The sequence below is a fragment of the Hipposideros armiger genome, unplaced genomic scaffold (genome assembly GCF_001890085.2).
Source record: "Hipposideros armiger isolate ML-2016 unplaced genomic scaffold, ASM189008v1 scaffold_269, whole genome shotgun sequence".
NCBI lineage: Eukaryota > Metazoa > Chordata > Mammalia > Chiroptera > Hipposideridae > Hipposideros > Hipposideros armiger.
The window spans coordinates 751,096-774,253 of record NW_017731619.1 but is presented as its reverse complement, the minus strand read 5'-3'; the positions used below and the strand labels follow the sequence as shown (position 1 = coordinate 774,253).

Genomic DNA, 23,158 nt, shown 5'->3' with positions numbered 1-23,158 from the left:
TTGTTTCTTCATTCTGGCTGTCACTCTGATTGCTTCAATGTATTAAATCACCTAGAAATAAAAAAGAAAAGAAAAAGAAAATGAAAGAAAGAAAGAAAGAAAAAAGAGAAAAAGGGAGGGAGGAAAAAGGGAAAAAAAAGGGAGGGGCTCTCTGCCCGCTTTAATCTGCAGACCACTTGCTCAGCAATAGAGAGATTCTGGGCGACTCAGAACCAGCTGTTGGGGGGAAGGGCTCAGTGCGTCATGAGCCGACCTCCCTCTAGACTTGAAGTAACCTTCCCATAATTAGTTGCTGTGTGCTCTGGAACCGTGCTCACCACCAAAAATCCTCACAGGTTGTTGCGGGCTGTCTGCTGCTGCAAAAAACCCTCTGTGGCCTGCAGAGGTAGGAGCTAGGGACCAGAGGCTCAGGGTGCCCCTGGCAACACAGCTCTAGTGGGTGGGGTAGGCCCCCAAGGCACTACAGGGTGTGGTCAGTGGCCCCCACCAAATCAGAGAAGCATGCACTCCTGCATCGGCAGCCAACCCACACAAACTCGCCTGGAAAGCCCTGGCTGAATCACGCAGGCGCACAGCTCGCGACCTTATACTCCCAGGAAAACTCCCTGTTTCAGTCTGTCCCAATCAGCTGCTCAAAGATCAGGCCGAGCAGCCCGACAGCCAATTTCCACCAAGACAACTCCGCATGCACAGTGCGGAAATCAGGGACCTAAGGCAAGTTGAGCACTTCCGGGTCTGTTGTAGTCGGAGCTTGCTTGCCCAGCATTTCCCTGGCTATGCAGCACAAACAAGGCCTCATACTCTTAAGCTAACCAATGTAGCCACCTGTTCCATAAGAACATAGAAACCTTACTCTTAGTGATGGAAAAATCCTTTCCCATGTGACCTCATTAGTTGGTAAGTGAAAGCAGAAGTCCCCATGGTCAACAGCTTCTTTGCTCATTGCTTGGAAAAACAGAAGGCAGGCTGCTAAAAGACAGCAGGAGCTGGGAACAAAGCAGGCGTGCCTGGGGGGTGGTTCGAGAGGAGTACACAATGTTTAACTTTCCAATAGTATTGTTCAGTGGTATTTTTTTCCTTCAATAATATTTTAGCCCATATATCCATATCATATTTTAATTTGCTTTGGAGATCTTCCTATGTTGACACATACAGAATGATCTTATTTTTTATTGCAGTGCAATATGTATATGCCACTGTTGTTTTTTGCCAATTTACTATTATCATTGTCTCAGGTGAGCGCCCCAGAAGCAGAGTCTTAAGGGGGGGAGGGGTCATGTGCATTAATTTATTAAGTTAGTCATCCCAGGAGAAGTCACTAAGGGAGTGCTGGAAGGTGGAAGGTCCAAGCAAGGTACATCTCATGCAAAGCCCCACAGAGAGGAACTTCAGCCTGACCCCACAAGAGACTCTGATTTAAGTGAGTCCTCAGTTCTGTGCCTTCCTTGTTATGGGTCATACATTCCCACATGCAACTATCTGCAGGAACATACCAAGTGGCTCCTGGAGTCCAAGGGCAGTCTCTGATAGAGCAGTGGGTGCAAAAGCTTACTGAAAGTCCCACACCAAATGGCAAAAATGAAATAGAGGGAAGCTGGGTGGCGTACCAACATTATATGTTACAGGAGGATTCCAAATTTTGCTATTATAAAGAGTACTGCAATGAATATTTTTGTGCCTGTGTATGGACATGATTGTGTTTCTCTAGTGCGTGAAGGATCTGGAAAGACCCACACCATACCCTGTAATGGTTATCTCTGGGGAGGAAAGAAGGTACACTGAGGTGAGTGGTGTTAAAGGAAAATTTGCTCTTATCTTTAACATTCTAATTTTTCTGCAAAGACGATGTATCCACATGTTGTTTATGCATTTAAGTTATGCTAAAATATTTTCAAGAGCATCAACCAATTAAAATACTAGTAGTTATAGTCAAGAGGCGAGTCTGAGTCTAGCCACTCCTTATCCTGAGCCTCTTCCTTTTGGGTTGCAGCCAGTGGTAGCAGTGATGGGACCTAATTTTCCCTTGCTCACAACTGCAGGATTAGGAATTCTGAGATCCTCAAGCTCCTGATGTGGCCCTTATTCTTTTCAATTTCTGCCACAGTTGTGACTGGGGTTGTAAATTAATCCTGGTCATAGCTCTCATTTAAAGGCACAGTTATCCAGGCTCCTGGAGCAACTCAGCCAATATGCATTTGACAAACATTCACTGAATCTCCAGTATGCCCATGGGTTCATGGCTCATGGATATATTCAAGGCGTTCACAGGGTTGGGAGCCAATCAGAAATAAACACAATGCATTGTGTTACTGTTGCATGAGGTCATGCACTCGAACATAGCAGTGATATGCTTGCTCTTCCTTGGATGGAAAGGTTGGGTTCCTGTTGCCAGAGGAGTTGACATTTAAGTCAAACTCTGGAAGAAGAGGAAGTGTTACCCAGGCTGAAAGGGACCAAGGTCTCCTCTGGTGGAGGGAAACACCAGTACATGGGCATTACCCTGTCTGTCTTTGTAGGTGTTTTCAAATGGTGTGGGTGTGTATAACAGCACAGGCCTGACTCAGCATTGAGGCTGGGGAAGTGGTATCCAGGGAAAGGCAGCCAGCTGGTGGGAGTAGGGACAGTTGCCAGAGGAACTGAAGGCTAAGGAGTTTAGTTTCTTTTCTTGAGACTGGGGAACCCAGAGTGTTTGGAATGGTTGTTCTCTTACTGGTGTGGAGGGAAGTGAGTTTGGACCCAGGATCACCACTCAGCTGCTCCTTGTTAAGGAAGGGCTTTTTGGCTGGTTGCTGGAAATGCCCATCACAGGCTGCCCTCAGCTGTCATCCCCTTCAGAGTCACCTTACCTTGGCTCCAGAGATCACAACCCTTCCTGAGTGGCCCACAACCAAAACCAATAAATGAGAGTGTACAAAGGCTCAGCCATTTCAGCCCAACTCCAGACAAAGCTGAGGGTTGCAATGGCTTGGAGCTTTCTGTGGGATTCTCTAGGCTGCTTTGGGGCTTCGTGGAAGCTCAACTTCTCCCTCTGTGTACTTCCACTTTCTATCCCCACCTTCATCCCCCCTCTTCCAGGCATTGACCCCATTGATTCTTCATAAAAATGACACATGCTCAACACCAACTTAAACACTATCTTCAAGGAACCTTGCTGAGATACTAGCATTGATCTAGGTTGGGATAAGGGCTGCTTATCTGGACCCAACATTCTCTGATTTCTACTATGCAGTAATGGAGACAGCCTAGTTCTGAAAGGAGAAATCTACCTCTTGCCTCTGGTGGTCTCCTCGGAAAACTTCAAACTGATACAGACAAGGAAGTGTCAGGTGAAATGAGAATATATTATAAAACTGGGGATCAAAAGGTTTTTGTCTTAGTTTTAGCTCCCCCAGAAGTAGATCCAAGGATTTGGGTGCAGGCTGGGTATTTGGCCCAGGAAACACTGAAAAAGAGTTGGGAAGTGAGTCCAGAAAGGGAAGGCAGCCACTAAAAGACAGGTCATTGAGCTAGGTACTGCTGTGGGCAACTGAGGCTTACCCTGCTGGGGCCTCTGGGAGGGAGAATAGAGTTTGCACCTCAGAGATATTTCTAACAAGTGGGGAGGGAGCTGAGGTATTTATTCACCAACTCCTCTCAATCCTTGATTGACAGCTGCTGCTGGGGAATCTTACTTCTTTAGGCACTTCTAGCTCTGTGTGGGGAGGTTAGGATTCTGCTGCCTCAAACTCAAAGATACAGATGCTGGAAGATGGAAGTTGAGCTTAGTGGATATATTCAGGGCCTTGACATCATTTATTTAAGTTCTAGTGTCTCCATTTCCTAATGGCAAGAGCTTAGAGGCTTTGCCCCTTAATCATAAAACAAGGATAATGATGATGGGTGCCTCATAATGGTTGTGAGCTTTAAATGTGATGTTGCTTTAGCTCTCAAATGAGTGATGTAGAGGAAAGAGACAAATACATGTATAATTATTTTAATGGTTGTCATATTCCCAGGGCCCCAGAATTGCATTCCCAAGTATGGAAAGGCTATGGGTCCCCTCAACATCTTTAAGATAGAAGCAACCTTCCAAATTTGAGTTTTCAGATTTATGTGTAGTGAATCACTCACATTCACCAAAAGTTATATTTTGCCAACTATGTGTAGAACTATTAAATGAGCTACTGAGGAAAGTGCCTCAGAATTTAGTAATGTTATTCCCCCACCTTTTAGGAAAAACATCTAGGAATAGTGAGGCCAATGTCAACTCCAGGGTTAACAAAATTTAGAGTTATGTTTCTGCTGCATTGCTCACTGAACCATAAGGCCTTTTCATTATTTGAAGGAAGGCAGGTAGAAATGTCCAGTTTGAGCAGAAACCTTCTAAAACTAAGCAATTCCAACAGTCAGTGTGAAAGAGTCAGTTGAAGTATTGAGTAATGGTGAACTTTGTCCCCTATTAAATAGAAGGTACACTGTTGCTTTTCACTTGTAGCGAAAGGGGACTCATGATCAAATTATATCATCATGGAAAATCCTCATTGTAAAGGCTGACTCTCTAGCTGCTCCCTAAATCCTGGAGGCCAGATAGTACACTACACTGGGGGCTCAAATAGAGTATAGATCACAGAGTAAAGCTCGTATAATTTAACCCTAAGTACTTTTGTGCAAAAAATAGGACTGTGATAATTCCCACCATGTGTGAGGAGGGACATTACATTTTCAGGGCCATTTTTACAAAGCACTGATGGAATTTCTCCAGTCCTTGTAAGAACTCTCACTCCTTGAATCTCAGGTTTACTTTTAACAGGAAGCCTTTGAATAGAACCACATGAGGTTAATGGGTCCTTAAATCAGTCATAAGACCCTTCAGAATTTATCTGGAAATTCCACTCTCATTTTCATGACTGTCCCAATGGTCCTTCCTATAATTGAGTTCTATGTTCTAGACATTAAATATTTTGATTTTTGAGTCTAGATAACATCTTAAGGACTACTTCCCATTTCCTAATCTCTTTTTGGACAGTACTGAATAATAAGTAAAGCCTTAACTTCCTCTGGTTAAAAAAATTACACACACACACACACACACACACACACACACGAACTTGAGATAGTATATACTTTATGATGTGAGCATAAAAAGAAAGGACTGAGCCTTTGATTCATATTCTATTCAATCACCAGTACAGCAGTGCTGAAGGGATTTGCATGTTTAAAGAAGTCTTCAGAACAAACCACATAATGAATTCTCCAGGGGTCTTTGCAGAGAATTAGTATTCATCCCAATGGCTGGTGTCTGCTGCAGGGTCTTTGTTCTTTGAGTATGCTGATTGGACAACAGTGTTCAGCCACAGCCAATCATAAGGTATCAGAATGGAGGCCTCCATTTTGTCTGGACATGGGAAGCCAGGAAGGAATGAGTTGAATGACCAGCAGGCTACACCAAATTGTAGAGAGGGTATGTGTGTGCAGTTGTTGAGAGGTGAATGGTGAGGCTGGTTCCTTCCCTTAATCTCTTTATCATGGATCACCCTCTTTCCTAGGATTTGAAAACCCAGAAGTATTCCTTTCTTGGTTTTTTATGTAGGCATTTGCATGGATCACTTCTTTTTCTTGTGGGAAAATAGACTGGGAAGGGAATCTTTGGCCATCAGATTGGTAGGAAATTCTACATTAAAGTGTTCCATGGTCTATGCTAAAACTGCAGCATACCCCCAGTACCTGGAATAGATATGGTTGAGTTTATTTAAAATTTTACAAGAAAAAGTGAAGGCACACCACTAGGGTATATTGAAACCACTGTTTCTCAGAGGTTTGTGTGAAAAAGAGCTGGAAAGGAAGCTCGGAAAAACCTCAGGTTTGCTTTAGCCTTACTCATCAGCACCACCTTTTCTCTGCAACTGTGTCAACATAGTGGGCAGGACCTTCTCTGTTAGTCACTACTTTTGATGTCTGGGGATTCCTGCCTTTCTATTCCTACAGGTCCCTCAGCACCCTGCTGGGTGTTCTTTTCCTTCAGGGCTCACCAATGATTGCTACTCCCTGTAGCTTATCATTCAGCTACAGGTGGTCTAGACCAAAGGTTTTTATTGATTGAGGAAATAAATTGATAGATATGGTATCAATCAATTTAGTAGTAAAGAGCATGAGCTTCAGAATCAAGACCTTGACCTGAGTCTCTGACTCTGCTACTTATGAGCTGGGTGCACTTGGTTAGGTTACTTAGCCTCCCTAAGGCTCAGTTTCTTCATTTGTCAAAATAGATCATGGTTATTCCTCCAAAACATTGTAGAGCTCATGCCTGTCATGCACCCAATAATGACTCACAGTAAGTCCACTAGAGGTATTAATCATGACCTATAAAAATATGGAAAGATTTCTCCATATAGTGGCTATTGCAGGTTGTGGAAACAGCTAAATGTATTGTCACTGAATTTGGAAGTGGTCTGACTTACAACACAAGCTTTGGTACCCCAGAAACTTCCTTTAAAGAGCTCTGAGAAATGACTTTATCCAGGGCAGCTGCAGGCCTTGTCTTGCATCTCCCATGCTGCTGACCTGGTCAGCCAGGTGCCTGCTCCAGGAGAAGAAGAGGGTGGCAAGGATGTATGTATTTTGAGGATAGTTAGTGCTTCCTTCTGTAAAACTGGATACTTAACTAGTTGTTATTCCCCCTCCCCCTTCTCTTCTTCCTCTTCTCAATATTGTAGGGAGGGGAGAAATCCTAATGTTTGCAGTTATCTTGGAAGTATATCCTATTCTCTTACAGAAGGTTACATAGAAGACACAATTGCTCTGACTCAAGGCAAGCATTTCTATTCTTTTCATGGTTATTTCTAAAACAGGAGAATCAAGCTTTTTACTGGCACTCTTCTTCTCAACAGCTTGGGAAAGACATTCCAAATAGACTTGAATGACCCAGCTTTGCCTCCAGCTCTGTCTCTTGGGAGCTGTGTGATCCTGAGTGAGTTGTTAATTTTACCGAGCCTCGGGATCTTAATCTTTAAAACGGGGTGAGGACACACACATTATTAGAGATTGTGAAAGTAATATGATATTGTAGGAGGATAAAGGCTTTTCCCCACAGCCTCGTGCTCAGGGGGTGCAAGATCTGGGGGCGCAAGATGAAAAGCTCTAAGAACTCCTTCCATAAACCACTTACAGTTTTTCAGGGCATGGAAAGGTTTGGTTCTCCCCAACTTTTTCTTCCCCCCAAAAGGTACACACCTATTTTTTTAAGATTTTTATTGGGGAATTGGGGGGGATGGGAACAGTGCTGGGGGAATTGGGGGAAGGGGAACAGACTAGTTGCTGTCGTTTTGTTCTTCAATCTAGTTGTGGAGGATGTTGCTTCACTGGTCCAAGTTGGCACCATCATTGCGCTCTTCCTGGGCGAGGCAGATCAGTCGCCGGCTTCTGGATGGCCGCTCACTGCGGCTGCTGGCCGCTCACGCTGGCTGCTGGCTACATACGGTAGCCCATGGCAACCCACTGCCACAGGGGCTGCAGCCTACGCCGTCGCCGGTGACTCATGGCAGCCCAGCTCCAGGTTGAGCTGTTGTTCAGCATCTTAGCTGTGGAGGGCAGCGTCACTGGCCCTCATATGTGGGATCCGAACCGGGGCCCTCTGGCATCCCAAGCGAGTTCTTAACCATCGCGCCACTCAGCCGGCACGGTGCACACCTATTTATGATGACTAGGAGTAAATCCTTATTATTGAAAACATTAAACTAGTGCCTTCTTGGTACTGGACCCTTTGTAAATCAAATTCTCTCTCTCTTTTTTTTAAGACTTTTATTGGGGAATTGGGGGAGGGGAACAGTGCTGGGGAATCGGGGGAAGGGGAACAGACAAGTTGCTGTCCTTTTGTTCTTCAGTCTAGTTGTGGAGGACCTTGCTTCCCTGGCCCACGTTGGTATTATCACTGTGCTCTTCCCGGGGGAGGCAGGTCAATTGCTGGCCTCTGGACGGCCACTCACTGTGCCTCTTGGCAGCTCACACCAACTGCCGGCCGCTCATGCTGGCTGCCAGCCATTCACGGTAGCTTATGGCAGCCCACTGCAGCAGGGGCTGCAGCCTACGCCGTCGCCGGCGACTCATGGCAACCCAGCCTCAGGTCGAGCTGTTGTTCACCATCTTAGCTGTAGAGGGCACAGTGTCACTGGACCTCATGTGGGATCCAAACCGGGGCCCTGCTGCTCAGAGCTGGCATCCCAAACCAGCTCTTAACCAAGGCGCCACTCGGCCAGCCCTTCTCTTTTAACCCATCACTATGAAAGTGAATCTGTGAAGGAAGGGTTGAAGAATTTTTTCTAAACCAATGTTACTTAAACTTTTCTGTGCATAGGAGTTACCTGGGGTGAGAGTGGGGTTCTCATTCAATGGCAGATTCTGATTCAGAATGTCTATGGAGGCATGGGATTCTGCATTTCGACAAGCTCCCAGGCAATGACAATCCACCATTCTGGGGAATCAGTCTTCGAGCATCAAAATTCAAGAACAAAATTGTCATTAACAAGCTTTGAGGCTCAAAGTTCTCTTTCTTGAGCACATAACAAAGAAGCAACTTTGAAAGGCAAGTTTTGGGGAAAGACAAAATATATTTTAAACTCCAAATCTTCCTTTACATTTCAAGAATAAGGACAGATTCTGACCCTAAAACTTTACCATGAGTTGTGACAAAGGAAGGTTACAGAATGTGATGTGAAACCATTGCCCAGCAAACAGCAAGTGTGAGGGAAAACCCCCCTGGTTCCTGAGAGGGTCAGAAGGATTGGTAATTGGTGGGACCCTGGCTATGCTTCCTTAAGTCCAAATCCCAGGATGAGGGAGGGGTATGAAAACATCTAGAAGATGTTTTCTGAGACTCTAAAGACACCTGGCTGCATGCTCGTTTTTCCAACATGAGAGAGCGGCTGTGGAACAGCAAGGAAGGAAACGGCGTTTGGGTGGAGGGTCCTGACCTGATGTTCTGTCTTCCTTCCCTACCCCTGGTGTGAGGAGGGGAGCCAGGCATTCCTGGAGGCAGGTATGTACAGTTGCTGAGGGATGAGATCCATCTTGCCTGCTGTAGGTTGCAGGGTAAGGGGTGGAGGGACCCCCAGGGCCAAGTCTGTTTTGGTGGGGAGTTCAAGCAGGAACTGAAGGTGAACATGGCTAGGACTCAGAGGATCTGCAGTCCCCGAAGATGAGAGTCAGTCTTGTGTGTTACTCCCCCAGCCCTGTTCCAGGTACATGTTTTGCAGGCACTACATCACAGGGAACTCCACAGGCTCCCAGAAGAATCAGGCAGGGTCAGCACTCCACGTGACACCCAGGGCTAATGTCTAGACCAAATAAAAGGAGAAGTTCCTCATTTGGGGATTAGTCAGACCTAGATGAGTTCTGGTATGGGACCAGGGGCCTCTCCCAACACCTGAGGATATTAAGCATTTCTTGAAACTGGAGCTTCTTGAAGAAACAGAAAGAGAGGGGTAAACTACTCTGGTGAGAAGGCAGCTTTCGAATAAATGTGATAATTAGCTGACAGAGGCTGCTTAAATAGAGGAGACTGTGTGGCTTTTAATTAGCAGGCTTGCTCAGCCTCCACCCCTCACCCAGCTGTCTTTAGAAGGAATGTAGGTGGGAGGGACCTCGAAGTTGACTTCATTTATATGAAATAAAGAAACCACTTTTTTCTTGGCACATGGGAACAGTACTATATAATGCCATTCCTGCTACAGTATCATTTAATGGATTTAACAATAATCTAAATCTCAGCACTACAACACAAAACCATTTAATTTATATATTTTTTCTTCTAGACTGTGCCTTATACATATATATTTTATCTAATAATGATAGTACACCTGATATTTCATTTTCTTTCAAAATTGGGCATTGCTTTATACATAGTTTCAAGCTTGCCTAGACTTCTTAATCTGTACTTTCATGTATTTAATCTTCCTACCATTTATTGAGAAAAAAATGGCAAATATGTATATAGGTAGGCTTTAGTAAATATAAATGTAACATACAGGCATACCTCATTTTATTATACTTCACTTTATTACACTTCACAGGTTTTCTTTTTCAAACTGAGGGCAAGACCCTCTACCAGCAAAAAGATTATGACTCACTCTATTGCAGTGGTCTGAAACCAAACCTTAAATATCTCCAAAGTATATACAAATATAGTCATGTGCTGATTAACCATGGGCATACATTCTGAGAAATGCACCATTAGGCATTTCATCATTGTGTGAACATCATAGAGTACACTTACACAAACCTAGATGATATAGCCTAGGACACATATAGGATATATGGTATAGCCTATTGCTGTTAGGCTACAAACCTGTACAGCATGTTACTGTACAAAACATGAGATTAAGTCAAGCACAAGAGAAAATGATACAATCTAGAGACTTGGTAAACACAAGCTGTATAAGGCTGCTTGCATAACATGGTATACTATTTTACAGCAAACTTTATTTTTAATAAATAGAAAGAGTATACTTAAAAGTAATGATAAAATAATAGTACAGTGAATACATAAACCAGTAACAGTCATTTATTATCATTATCAAGTATTATGTACTGTACATAATTGTATGAACTATACTTTTATATGTTGGAAGCATAGTAGGTTTGTTTACATCATCATCACCACAAACATGTAAGTAATGCCTTACACTATGACAATGTTAATATGGCTAAGACATCACTAGGCAATAGGAAATTTTCAGCTCCATTATAATTTTATGGGAACACCATGATATATGTGGTCCATCTTTGACCAAAACATCATTATGCAGCACATGACTGTATATATATATATATATATATATATATATATATATATATATATATATATATATGTAAATATATATGTAAATCTTCCTTTTATAGTAAATGATTAATCCAAGCAGCAATCTAATAAGTTAGAGATGACTTAGAACTATAAATTGTTCTTTTATTTATTATTTTTTTAAGATTTTATTGAGGAATTGGGGAAGGGAACAGTGTTGGGGAATTGGGGAAGGGAACATTGTGCTTTTCCAGGACCCATCAGCTCCAAGTCAAGTTGTTATCCTTCAATCTTAGTTGTGGAGGGCGCAGCTCAGCTCCAAGTCCAGTCGCCGCTTTCAACATAGTTGTGGGGGAGTGCAGCCAGCCATCCCATGGGGGAATAGAACTGGCAACCTTGTTGTTAAGAGCACACTGCTCTAACCAACTGAGCCACCCAGCCGGCCCAGACTACAAATTGTTCTTGCTGATCCATCTGAGAGATAGTTACTGAGCGCCTTCTGTATATGAGGCATGACAGAGGCTGTGGTGATTATAACGGGGGACCCAGTCCTTGTCATAAGGGCTGTGCACACATGTAAATTCCCCCATTACGTGGCAATTTGGGGAGCCAGGTAAGAAGCATAAAAATTGCTATCGTGGTTCAGAAGGGTAGGAACAGGGGGTGGCATTTAAGCTGGGTTTTGATGAGAGAGGTGGGAGACTATCTCATTTAGGAGGAATGGTGTGAGCAATATGTGGAGGCAAAGAGGTCAAGACATGTTCTGGAAATAGTGATTAGACAGTAGGGTGAGAATATAAGCAGGGCATAGGGAGGTGGGACAGGGAGGTCAGACTTTGGTTACAGTGTGTTAGGACTAAATGTCAGGTCCAGAATCCTAGATTTTATTCAATGGGGAATAGGGAGTAATTGAAGTTTTTTAAGGTGAGAAGTTACATGTTTAAAGTGGTGGTTGAACCTGATAGAAACATCCAGGCTGCAAAGTGATATACTAGAAATAGGAAAATAGATGGACATTGCAACATTCCAGGCACAAAGTGACTGAGAAGAGGGCAAGATGGGGCCTGAGAAGAGAAGATGCTCAGGATTTGGCAACTTGCTTTTTTTCCCCTTTCTATCTATAGGTAAATAAAATAATTTTACATGGCTTGGCATCTTTCAATGTACTGCCACCTGCCAAATTTGGATGTGTGAAAAGCATGAGATCTCTTCCTTTACTGAGGCTAGCTAGGATGAACCTTATTGGTTCTGCTGACTGCAAGTCATTAGCATATTTACAATAGAAGTCAGGTTAGATAGCAGCACTTAAGAATCAAGATAGAGAAGGTTATTGTTGGTAGGAAATTTGTGGGTCAGTGGAGGAAGTAAAATTGTGAATAACAACCATCCTGCTGATTGTTATTAGCATTGGCACAGTTGGGTGTAGTGATGGGATAACTTAATTTGCAGTGAAATAGTTCATCATCATACTGTAAATTCCACTACACAGAGATTGTGTTTTGGGTCTTCTGGCTCCTGAGAAGTGAATGTCCTTTATGAGAAACAAAAACTGAGATATCAAGGACTGGCTGTGGTAAAACCTTTGACATGGTATCCTCCCATGGTAACCCCTTGAGATGGACACATATGTGCCATATGTCCTTCACACAAGTCCTCCAGGCATTCATTCATCTCTTGGCTGTCTTAAATTTGTTTGTCTGAAACTTTTCTAAGTTATTGTTGCCTAAATTTGACCCTTAAAAATTATTGTTTTTCCTCTATGCCTTTGGACAGGTGTACCTGTTCAGATTTTCCAGCTCAACTCTGCCTCTGGTGTCCATTCAGAAGAAGGCTCTGCTCTGAGCCTTCACTCCAGAGACACTGTGGGAATGAGGCACCCACCATGGCAGAGCATGCTTTCTCCTGGGGCTTGTCCAGGCCAATAATACAGAACTTTGGTGGGGAAAGAGTGGGAATAAGGGCTGTATTTACTTATTCTACCTCTCAGTGGTGTTTAGACCACCGGTACTCACTGGGAATTTCAAGATTATTCCTGTTTTTCAGCTGTGGGTCAGATGAAATTCATAATCAGAAATCCATAGGCCTATGGACTATGTGGATTGTTGATAGTATTGTACTTGAGGTACAAATATTTGAAAAGCTTTGTTCACCTTTTTTCATTTTCCCAACAATCCCACATAACACCCCATTCCTTAATGCCATATAGTGAATTCAACTTGAGCCACTCAAAAGCTACCTATGGGCTATATTTGGCTCCTATCACAATGCCAGTTGATCCAAGTCTGACTTCTGGTAAGCAATTAGAAACATGAAGAAAGGATGTAATTGGATAACTTAATAACTTTATTTCCACTGGTTCAGGCAAATGTTTTAAGAAAGAGGAACATGGCCAAAATCTCTAGTTGGCTCTGCTGTCCTTACAACATAGGTATGCAAGCACACTCTAAGAGTCCACAGGGTGGAACGCAAACACTTAAAAATTATAGATTTAGGTGGCCAGAAATTATAGATTCTAGATTTCCATTTTCATGGATATAAGACAGCACATCTCCAATTTGGTATATGATGCTGGTAGTGCATGCGAAAACTTCAGCAGGTGCATAGTATTTGAGGATGGGGTAGACGGAGAGAGAAAAGTGCAGCCTGAAGGTGGCAGAATTCTAAGATCTCCCCCATGACTCCCACCTGCTGGTATTCATGCCCTGTAGAGTCCCCTCCAAGACGGACCTGTGACTTGCTTCAGCCCAAAGAATATGGCAAAGGGGAAGGGATTATGCAGATGTCATTAAGGTCCCAAATCAGCTGATGTGACCTTAATCAAAGAGAGATGATCCCAGCTAATCCAGTGAGCTCTTAAAGATGACCTGGGCCCTCACTGAGATCAGAGGCTCTCCCTGGCTGGATTGAAGAAGTAAGGTGCCATAGTTAGCTGGTCTGTGAAGAGGGCCATGTGGCAGGGACCCATGGACCGCAACCTCCCAGCATCAACCCACCCCTGGTTCCTGGGAACATCTTTGATGTAAGCTAGAAATAGAGTGGCTGAGACAGTTCTGTTGGTTCAGAGGGTGGACAGGGAAAATGGGGAGACTTCAGGAATGCCTCCTTCTAAGGTGGTCAAAACCTTGCCAGCAGTCCCGAAAGTCAGCTATCCACTTGGGAACCTGCCCAGCTTTGGGAGGACCCTGGGACTATTAGAAGTCCTGGCCACTCTGTGACTACTCGGACTTCTCTTTTCTACATAAGCAGGCTCACAACATCCATTTCCTCTTTTCCTGGTCAGTTCTTGGTAACTCTGTATGTTAGGTATTCATACTTTTTCTATATGGTCCTTGCATTTGGGGGATGCTAATGCCTGCTTCTGGCAGTGGCAAGTGTCTTCTGGCTCAGGCTTGAGCTAGTAGGCTCAACTTCACCCCTGGCCACAGGTACCAGCTCAGGGATGGGCTCTGCATTCCATATGAGCCTCAGTGAGCATGTGCTGTGGGTACCTGGGTAAAAAGGTTCTTTGCTCTTCTGAGAAGTGATGTCCACTCTCCCTCCTGGATGTAGTGGAAGAAGCTTGCAATCATGAGAGGTGCTGGGAGCTATTTGCAGCCCTGTATGAAGCTGACCACAGAGGAAGACAAGAAAAAACAGAATTAATCCTGGGCCTTGACAATTCTACTATACCTTTGAATCCAACTAACTTGAAAACTTCCCACCTTCTCGCCCTCCAGTGATGTGATCATTGAAGTTCATTCTGGTGTGAGCTTGGGGGTGGCCTTTCCCAGCAAGGGCTTAGTTGCTTAAATGTTAGCAAAGTAGAACCTCATTGGCAAAAAAAAGCACTTTTAGTAATTTTATGTTTGCACCATTCAAAGACCTCACAGCCCGGCAGACCTCACAAATGCTGGTAAATTTCCCTCAAATCATCGTCAAATGAAAATGCTCATTTCCAATTCGCAAAATGTCTCCAAAGTCTGGGAGGTTTAGAGCAAAGCAACATTTTTCTTCTAAAAATATCTACACCAAGATTACAACAACTATAAGGAATACTGAAAAAAAAAGTCCTTAAACATTTGGGATTGGGATTTGCATTTGCAAAATAATTTGCAACCAGACCTGCCAGTTAGCACTTCATGGAAATCAAGAAGTGGGTTTTGAATATCTAGGTCATCCTCACCCTCCCTACCCCAGCATCCAAATTCATAGTAAAATCATCTTTCTAGCTGTCTGGAATAGATACTCAAGTAGCTCTCCTTAAAGTGCTTAATGATTGTGATAAAAGTAGTTGCAGCTGTGACACAGTCATATTTAATTGACTTACCTTAATTCTCTACATCAGTTTATTGCCTAAGAACCTCCTCAATTCAATTGTTCTGGGCCTATGGTCACCTTCTATAGTTGCCAAGCCAGCTCCTCCACCCTAAATAACTGAACCTGTGGCATAGGCTTTGGGGTTGGTTTGAAATGGCAGGATTTTCCCATCCATTTCTTCATTCAGGATTTTGGTCTTCAAAGGATACTTTGTGTTTCCTGTGTTTCCTTCCCCTGCTTGTCTGAATCTAAAATGAATCTGAACTAAAAGTACTTGTTGAGTGGTTATGCTCCCAGCTGTAATTTGGAGTCAAGGTATAAATATTTTATGCTCAAAGAGTCACTGAAGATTTGTAGGAGGTTTTTAAAAATAAATGAATACACTCATTTTTGTTGGCATAGGTAGACTATAGCTGGGGGAAAACAAAAATACAGGACAAGCCCTCAGTCATTAGTCTTTAAAAAAATGAATCTGGATTTGTGTTTTGGGATGATTGGGAGTAAGTGTGGTGAGTACACAGCGTCCCTCAGAGGAAAGAAATACCAGGATGAAGGAGAACTTGGTAGGAAACAAACACAAAAGCCACCCAAATTCTCCAATCTCAATTTGAACCCACCCAAATTCCAGAGGTGCAGTTTCAGAAGGTGCTCTTCATGTCCTGGCAGAAATTAGGTGTTGGGTTTGGGAGCCAGTATTCAGATGCCTGTGGCTCCCTTTCACTGCAAAAATAGACTTAAAAAAGAATCCAGTCTTTGGCAAAGTCCCTTCCAAGATGGAGCGACCTGAGTAGCCCCTTTACTTTTGCTGTGTTTGCCACTGCAGGGAGCCCTCAGCCTGGTGAGCTCATAGGTACTTCAAAGCTGTTGAACACAGTTGAAATAGAATATTAATACATGTTAACTAAGCATTTCCTTTTTTTGTTCTTTATAAATCTGTGAAGTTTATTCTCTTAATGACATCTCTTGGTTTACAGGGAGGGTCCTGTTAAGTATTTTTCTCTAGCTTTAAAGAACTAGAAAATAGAGAGAAAGTGTTTGGAGTCTTTTAACCTCCAAGCATGACCACATATAAAGTAACAGTTACCCCAGAACTTTAAGCTCTCCTTTTCTGAACATTTCTGCAGAAGGACAGTCATGTCACAAGTCATTTCTGATGTCCATTAAGTACTCAATATATATTTTAATTATGCCGAAGGCATTTCATTTCTCTTATAATGCCCTAATTTTACCCTAGGCAAACTATGTGGCAATTTAGAGGGAAAAAAAGAAGGTTCTAAACTTTGATAGGTGGCTGCCAAGATCATGACCACCTGTGGGATTTTGGGTATAATGTCCCATAATAAGTGTTTTTACATGACAACAACTCTTTTTTTTTCCATCCCTAAGGGTTTCATTCCTAATGTCTAACCTCCATCCATGACCCTTTATTCTTTAAGTAGATTCAACCTGCAAGAAGTTTTAAAAATTCAGGTGTATGCAATACAAAGAAAATTAGATACCATTTTTATCTATTAAATTGACAAAGATTTTAAAATTTCTTCATATGTAGCATTGAACAAAGTATGGCTAAAATATGGCTATTTAGATAGAGTATGAGAATAAAATGGGTGTAACCTCTAAGCATAGGTTGGCAGCACATTCTATCCCACAGCTTTACTTCTAGTTATTCATCCTACAGTTATAGAAGTGAGAAAAGATTTACATATTGCATTTATTGTGATAGCAAAAACACGGAAGCAACCTCTATGCTAATCAACAGGGGACTCCTTACATAAACTAAGGTATATTTATACAAAGGAATATTATGCAACCATGTAAAAGGACAAGGTAATTGGAATATGCAGGCATTAAGAGGTCGCCAAGATGTAGGCTTCAAAATAAGCAAGAGACTGAACAGTATGTATAATTTAATCCAATTTGTACAAAAAAATGTACATGTGCATTGTACACTTGCAGACAATTTCTTTTTTTTAAAATTTTATTGTTAGTTTCAGGTGTACAGAACAATGCAATAGTTATCCTTTTCACCCCTCACAAAATAACAACCCCCCTCCTCCCATCTACTGCCCTCCCACCCCTGATATCATGCTTATCTATTACATTCCATTGATTCCATTCCCACTCTCTACTCCATGTGCCATGACTATATGTATATATAATTATAGTTGACATACATTATTATTCAACATCAGCTTCAGATATACAGTGTGGTGGTCAGGCCTCTACACTGACTATGAAGTGGTCTCCCCTACAAGACATGAGTCCATCTGGCCCCCTTGCAGACAATTTCTTAAAGGACAGATAAGAAATTATAGGGGCATCCCAGTTTCAGGAACCCCCTCTCATAAGAGAGCTGTACTTTCGCTTCATTAAAAATCTTTGCTCCTCTACCTCTCCTTCCGAGTCTGCATTCCCATTCTTTGGGTACTTGAGACCACGATCTTCAGGCACCAGACACCAGGATCCTATATCGTGGCTTTACAGCGAGATTACCCAGCATTCCCCTCTGGCAGGAGCTCTCTGAAAGCATTGAATTAGGAGCCAGGAGATCTGGTCCCAGGCTGTGTGCAGCCTTGGAGGACACTGTTTTCTGGCCTGCACACTAGTTCTCCCACTGGTTCAGTGAGGAGGTTGGTGCAGTCATCTGTGGGGGTCTTTTTAGCCTTAGGATTTGCCACCTCTAAGTAGGGTGACCGATTGTCCCAGTTTTCCCAGGACTTTTCTCATTTTAGCTGTGGATGAAGAAGAGTTTTTATAATAAAACTGCCAAGTCCAGCGACAGAAAGTAACTTCACAGGGTGATCTGACCGTAAATTCCTAACTGCTGCAGGTCACTATGGGTAGTCATGCCCCAGGCATGTAATTTCTTCAGTGAAAGGTTTATCCCTTTTGCCTTAAACAAGCCCTGTCCATTGTTTCTGTGCATCTAGGTTAACAGGCCTTTGAAATGCGACTTTTTGACCCCTCCTTCTAAAGCTTTACCCTCCTCAAGGGAGCACATAATGTTGTTAACTGTTTTGTAACCCAATCTTCGCCTCACTTCCTCCCACATCTGTGTAATCTTCTTCACTTCACTCTTAATTCCAAGTGGATAAAGGAAAGTGTAAACAGTCATTTTCAGAAGCACTTTTCTTAGCCTGTTAAGATTTTGCCTCCGGGGCCAGCCGAGTGACTCAGTTGGTTAAGAACACCAGCTCTGAGCAACAGAGTCACTGGTTCAATTCCCACATAGGCTAGTGAGCTGCACCTGAGCTGAGCTGCCCTGAGCTGCTGATGGGTGGCCGCATATGGCTCAGTGGTTAGAGCATGCGCTCTTAGCAACATTCCTGCTGGTTTAACTCCCACATGGGATGGCGGGCTACGCCCACCCTTAACTAAGATTGAACATCGCACCTTGAGCTGAGTGGCCGCGAGCTGCCAGTGGGTGGCCAGATGGTGAGTGGACTTGGAGCTGAGCTAGCTGTGCCCTTCACAACTAAGACTGAAGGACAACAACTTGGCTGTTCACCTTCCCCAATTCCCCAGTACTGTTTCCCTTCCCGAATTCCCCAATAAAATCTTAAAAAAAAAAGAAATTATAATGACTGGTCCATTTTTAAGTATGGAACTGGGGATCTGAGAGGAGAGGAGGCAGAATTTTCCTTTTTTAAATACCCTTTTGTATTACTTTGGTTTAAAAAAAGTCATTCTGGGGCCGGCCGAGTGGCGCGATGGTTAAGAACTCGCTTGGGATGCCAGAGGGCCCCGGTTCGGATCCCACATATGAGGGCCAGTGACACTGCCCTCCACAGCTAAGATGCTGAACAACAGCTCGACCTGGAGCTGGGCTGCCATGAGTCGCCGGCGACGGCGTGGGCTGCAGTCCATGTGGCAGTGGATTGCCATGGGCTACCGTGTGTGGCCAGCAGCCAGCGTGAGCGGCCAGCAGCCGCAGTGAGCGGCCGTCCAGAAGCCGGCGACTGATCTGCCTCGCCAGAGAGGAGCACAATGATGGTGCCAACTTGGGCCAGTGAAGCAACATCCTCCACAACTAGACTGAAGAACAAAACGACAGCAACTTGTCTGTTCCCCTTTCCCCAATTCCCCAGCACTGTTCCCATCCCCCCAATTCCCCAATTAAAAAAAAAAATCTTTAAAAAAAGTCATTCTGTATGTATTCTTTTATTATAATCAAGCTTGTTTAATTTTTTAAGAAGTAAAATAAAATCCAGCTGTAGCCATGACTCTACATCTCCTAAATTAATCCAGACCACTTCCTGTATATCACCATTGGTGTTCCTCCCTTTCATCTCAGTTTCTCTGCCTCTTTTTGGCCAAGTTCCTTCAGCACAGAGGACAAGTCTTAACTCGGTTTTCCTGTGCTCAGGTCTTACCTGTCACATAAAAGGTGTTAAGTGTTTTGTGGAACACTGAGGGGCTGATTGTACTGAATTCTTTGTTCCCAAGTGATGTTCTTTGTTCTCTAAACAGTTTAGCAGTCCTGTCTACTTTCATTAATGTCATTGTATTAGTTTTTTATTGCTGCATAATATATTATCACAAACTTGGTGGCTTAACATAACATATATTTATTACCTCACAGTGTCTGTGATCATTGTGGATCCAGGCACAGCCTGCCTGATTGTTTAGGATATCTCAAAAGGCTGAATTCAATGTCTTGGTTGGGGTTGTGGTCTTATCTCAAGGTTCAGCCAGGGAAGGATCCCCTTATGAACTCATGATGTTGTTGGCAGAATTTGGTTCCTTGCAACCTATTGGACCTTGGGCCTCAGTTTCTAGCTGGTTGTTAGCTGGAGGCTGTTTCAGGTCTCTTGCTTCACCAAAGCCGGTGAGGAGAGTGTCTACCATTCTTGCAATGTAGTTAGTGGCAGTGACAGCTCACCACTCATCTATTGATTAGAAACAAGTCACAGGGCCTGCCCACACTCAAGGGGAGATGAATACAGGGCATGAATACCAGCAAGTGGTGCCATTGGGGACCAACTTAGATTTAGCATAGTCATGAATTTGCATGACTGACATTTGGGTAGCCTAAAAGGAACTCCATCAGAAAGTTCTTATAACTACAGATGATTTTTCCTAACAGTCTTCTTATCTTTCCAGTTATTTACAACTTTCCTGCGGTCTTTCCAGACCACTTTCCACCCATCCTGTGCTCATTCCTGTATCTCCTTTCCATCTGGGTTTTGTCTGATGATGCCAACCTATATTAAAAGATTAATTCCATTCTTTCCTCATTTGTGTCCCTCACTTCTAGTCCTGATGATTGGAGAGAAGTGACTTAGGAGCTGTGGGAATGAGACTGTATAACCATTAGTAAGTAATCTTGATTTTCTGGGCTCTGGTTTCCAGCTCAATTGCCAGCTTCTCACAACCCACTGGCAGTTAGCCTACTGTGCCCCTGCTCTGCTACTCACTACATATCATATTTTCTCTTTTGTTTTCTTCATAAGAGTAATCACCATCTGATGCTTTTTGGTTTGATTATTTCCTTTCTTGTTTATTATCTGCTTTCCCCCAAGACAGTAAGATGCAGGGGTAGAGGGGTCTTGTTTTTTTCTTGCTCAATGCAGTATCTCTAGGACCTGGGATGGCTTCTAGCAGAAAGGAAACATTTAACAAGTATGTATGGAATTAATAATTGGATTAGTCAGTATATAAGCAATGTGCCCTATCAGTCCTCTATGTGGAGGCATCACCACTGCTGCCCTGACCCTAATGGTAATTTCTTATGGTTTTCCTAGGTGCCCAGTGGCTCTGAACCTAAACTTCGCCATCCTGGTGTTATTGAGCTTTGCCTTGGTAATATCTAAGCATCTCTCCCCCACCCCCGGCCCCCCTTACTGTCTCCTCACCAATCATTGAGATTTACAATGGCTGGACTAAGACACACTCCGATAACAGCCCACAGGGTGGGCAGCATCGGAAGTTGCTTCCAGTATTTTCATTTGTCGTTGTCTGCCAGATGTTGAACTGTGATCAAGAAATAGCTGCAAAATTCGGATCCTAACAAATACTCCTCTTTACCTGCATTATTGTTGCCACAGGTGACATAATTATAGATAGAAGTTGATAATGGAAAAAATAATAATAGTTAACCTTTTTAAAGTGTTTGATATGTATCGGGCTCTCAGCTGTGTGCTTTATCTGTTGTAGCGTCTCCTTCAGTCTTCACAGCAGCCCCACAAAGAATGAGAGGTGGCATCCATGGCTGGTGGCAGTGGTGGCCTTAGTGGTTGCTTCTGATCCTGTTAATGTTGGGGCCAGGCCAAGGGAGGATGGCACTCTAGAGCCCAGGCTTGCTGGGTTAGTGTTGGGAGGAGACTGGGTGGGGACTGGCCATGTTGGAGGTGACTCAGAGTCTGCTGCAGTGCTGAGGCACCAGTTTTAGGAGAGGTGATGACTTTGACTCTTTGGGCCAGCTGGTGGAGATGATAGACAAGTATTGAATGTTAGCAAACCATCTATAAAAAGAGGCCCAAGCTCAACACAATAATTCTGAATTCACAGAACAAGAAAAGAAAACCATAGGCAAAACTGCAATATGCTTGAAATTGCAAAGTGAAGCTTTACAGTCCCCACAATCCCAAGCAGAATTTAAACTAGAAGACCTGAAGAAGCTAGGCCCTATCCTAAAGAATATTCTTACATATTATAAAGAATTTCCATTTGCTGTTCGGTCTGTCCACTTAAGAAGGATTTTAGCACCTGGTGAAGCAGAGAATTTAGAATTTGAAGAAGATGAAGAAGAGGTTGGTGCTGGAGCAGGGTCTCCTGATTCCTTTCCTGCTCAAGTTCTCGGTACTTTATAACCAAAGTTGCCATCAGAACAAGGAACATTACTCACTATCAGAATTGAGGAAAACAGCTTGACAGATGCTGGGCAATGAATTGATCCCTATATTACAGTTAGTGTAAAGGATCTGAATGGCATAGATTTAACTCCTGTGCAAGATACTCCTATGGCTTCAAGAAAAGAAGATACATATGTTCATTTTAATGTGGATATTAAGCTCCAGAAGTATGTTGATAAATTAATCAAGGGTGACACTATCTTATTTGAATTCTAATACTACAAGCCTAATAAAAGGTTTACCAGTACCAAGTGTTTTACTTTCATGGAGGTGGATAAAATTAAACCCGGGCTAATAGAAACAGAACTATACAAGAAACCCACTGACTTTAAAAGGAAGAAATTGCAAATATTGACCAAGAAACCACTTTATCTTCATCTGAATCAAACTTTACAGAAAGAACAACACTGACATGAATAAACTGGTACTTCTGTGAATTTTACCACTAACTAGAAACCAACTTAACTCTGTGTAGCATATTCACACTTCAACAGGCAGGAAGTCAGTCATACTCATGCCAGTAGGTCAGAGTGAGTCCATTGCAAAGCTGTAGCATGGAATTCAAAGTCCAGCACATCACTGAAATGTAAGACTTTTGGATACAGGCTTATTGTAGGTTTTGAGACATGTTTTTACTTTTCTATTGTTGTGCAATTAATAGTCTCTTTTCTAATTTACCACTATGCCTGCTCTGCTTCCTGGAACAACACTATTGTGGGTAGGATGTGCTCATCTGCAAGCTTAATACAGTAATAAGAATGTGCCAGAGTTTACACATCTGTTCATTTCTGCTCCACTATGCTCTTTTTTTTTTTGAGTTAATGTCAAACTTTGGGCCGATGTGAGTAGGATAGTATAAAACTGCTTTGAGATGGGTTGGATCGATTACACTGTCCAAGAAGGTCTGTCTGGAAATTTGTAGGCTGCTCCTCAGAGATGGCCTAAATTCACCCTGATCTCATAGTTTTCCTGCTTAGATTATGCCTTGGGCAAATCAGTATTCATATGGGAGTGTTCCCAGGTTGTAGCTGTGATTTTTCCAGGTGACCAGATTGTTTTTATGAAAGTGAGCATATTTTCAGTCATGCTGATTTGCTGTTCTTCTACATCACATTGTTATTCTTTCCAATAGTGATTCTAGGGATAACATGAAGCCATCTCAGAATAATTACAAATTTTTAGATGAGTTTATAATGTCTTCTAAATCATGTAATCTAAAAATAATTTTTATTAGGGA

At 42.9% G+C, this 23,158-nt stretch overlaps 1 pseudogene across 1 annotated transcript; it reads left to right on the top strand.

Annotated features, from left to right (window-relative positions):
• Window positions 1–21,408: 21,408 nt before the first annotated feature.
• On the top strand, window positions 21,409–22,332 carry LOC109390449 (axin interactor, dorsalization-associated protein pseudogene; annotated as a pseudogene). The gene has a single exon (XR_002125573.1). The product of XR_002125573.1 is annotated as an axin interactor, dorsalization-associated protein pseudogene (transcript).
• Window positions 22,333–23,158: the final 826 nt, after the last annotated feature.